The sequence below is a fragment of the Macrobrachium nipponense genome, chromosome 1 (assembly GCF_015104395.2).
Source record: "Macrobrachium nipponense isolate FS-2020 chromosome 1, ASM1510439v2, whole genome shotgun sequence".
NCBI lineage: Eukaryota > Metazoa > Arthropoda > Malacostraca > Decapoda > Palaemonidae > Macrobrachium > Macrobrachium nipponense.
Genome location: NC_087200.1, coordinates 69,055,652 through 69,058,369, shown reverse-complemented (window position 1 = coordinate 69,058,369; position 2,718 = coordinate 69,055,652).

Sequence of the window (2,718 nt, the reverse complement as noted above, 5' to 3'; positions counted from 1 at the left end):
CATACGTATTTCGATGTAAATTGGCTAGTCAAGACTGTGTACTCATCCTGACCAAGCGAGGGCCGTATTTGGGGGATCGCTTATATACCTAGGTTCTAAAATAAGTTTGCCTAGCCTTTTATATTATTTGTTTTGTGTTTTTTATTCATGTTTTACCTTATCTAGGATGACCTAGGATCAGTTTTTTTGTGTATATATATTTGCTTTGCGGGGTGTGTTTTTTATCCCTTCATGAGAGGGTAGGCTATGGTTAAGTACCATCCCCCCCCGCAGCCACCGCCCCCCCCCCCCCCCCCCCCAACCCCCCCCCCCCCCCCCCCCCCCCCCCCCCCCCCCCCCCCCCCCTCCGCTTTCTTGAGGTGTGCTCCACAGGTGGTAGCCCTCCCCTCCCTCGGTCTTGGCCAGGGGTGTTTGGGGTTCCGTTGGTTCTCCCCCTATCAGCCTTTTGATGGTGAGTAGGAGAACCCCCGTGAGTTATCTCGTCCTTCACGGCAGCGCTGTCTCACGGAGGGTGCAGTACAATATACCTCTTTTATCCTGAACCAGGTATCTGTTCAGGATAGGTGGAAGAAGGCGGCAGGACTGCTTCCCTTTGAGTGGAAGGTGTATTTACTTAAGCGACATACTATTTCATGAATGGTTTTAGCAACGCGGCAGACATTCAGATTGCTAATGTCTGCCGCGTTGGCGATATACCTCTTCTATCCTGAACCAGGTACCTGTTCAGGATAGGTGGGAGAAGGCGGCAGGACTGCTTCCCTTTGAGTGGAAGGTGTATTTACTTAAGCGACATACTATTTCATGAAATTGGTTTTTAGCAACGCGGCAGACATTCAGATTGCTAATGTCTGCCGCGTTGGCGATATACCTCTTCTATCCTGAACCAGGTACCTGTTCAGGATAGGTGGAAGAAGGCGGCAGGACTGCTTTCTTCCCCCTTTGAGTGGAATGTGTATTTACTTAAGCGGACATACTATTTCATGAATGGTTTTAGCAACAAAGCGGCAGACATTCAGATTGCTAACTAAATCTGCCGCGTTGGCGATATACCTCTTCTATCCTGAACCAGGTACCTGTTCAGATAGGTGGGAGAAGGCGGCAGGACCGCTTCCCTTAAGTTGAGGGTGTATTTACTTGAGCGGCATACTATTTCATGAATGGTTTTTAGCAACGCGGCAGACATTCAGATTGCTAATGTCTACCGCGTTGGCATTAATGACTCCTAGTATGCATATATATTTTACTTTGATATTGTTTTATTCTATTATATATAATATTATACACACACACACATATATATATATATATATATATATATATATATATATATAATATATATATATAATATATATATATATATATATAATTATATATATAGTATATAATATATATATATTATATATATATATTATCCAATTATAGTCCCCCGCCGCCACAATCTCGAAAACCGCAGCAATTAGCGTAATCCTATAGCTGCTATGAAAAGTAGGGGGTGGGGGGGCCACGGCAGGATATGTAATCAAGGTATTCATTCCCTTCAAAGTCCTGCCGTCCCAATCTTAGTTAGAATACTTCATTAGTTAGAAACACTCAGGAAGCACAGGTTCGGAAGACATCTACAGCTTCTCCAATTCCTTCCTCTCGGGAGGTGGTGGGGGAGCAAGTAATGGCACAGGTTCATGCATCAGATGAGATTTGTCCTCATCCCTCAACGATCTCCTTTGGTGACCCTCCTATCGAGAAGCTTTCAATTGATCTTGTTCTAGAGGGCTGGCAACCATTCAAAGATGGCATGTCCTTGGGTTTGGATCCTGGGTTCATAGTCTTTGCTGATGGGATGCTCTTTGGCCCCCTTTCGGTAGACGTTGATGAACATTCCTACGATTGCCCCATTTGGAGGTTCAAAAAGAAGTCTGGCTCATCCAAGAAAATAAAGGGCATCATACCAGTCTGCCAAGCTTATGAGGCCCTTTTTGAGCGTCTTGCATCTGATCCTGCTGCTATCTATATAGTATCATCCTTTTTTGCTTCCTCGTCTTCCTGGTTCAAGGCTATAACTAGGAATGCAAAAGTATCATGGGACGAGGCCTCCTGTCCCACAAATTTCATCCCTGACTCTATTTCTCCCATAACATCTATGGAATATGTTAAGACATTTGAGAGGGGAGAATTTGCTCTCACGGAACCGGCCACCTTGTTCAACTCAGACAAATTACAGCTGCTTCCTAAGAATGCTGTTCATGACGAGTGGGGCGCATGTCAGAACTTCCTCAGTTCGTTGAACATGACTATCGCAGCGGAAGCACTAGCCAGACAGACACCTAAAGAGGATCTCAACTCTTCAGCTCTCTGCGCCTTTGCTAAAGATGTCCTTACAGCTGTTGTGGACAGCCTTCAATATCTTCGCGAGAAAGAAATACGAATTGAGGAAGCTCGCACTTCGGGGCTGTATTATGGAAAATACTCTGGTTTTAAAGCTCCTCAGTTCAGATCCACTTTCAAAGGACCTGTTTCATAATGATGCCTTGGAGGAAGTAGTCACCCAAGCTGATCATCAGGCCAAGTCAATGCTGACCATGCTTGGTTTTAGGAATTCTGCTACAAAGCACCCTTCCTCACAACAAAGACCCAGGACTTCAAATCGCCAAAAGAACCAGCAACAAGAAAAACAACACCAACAGCAACAGCCTCAGAACCAGGACCAGCAACAGGGAAAGC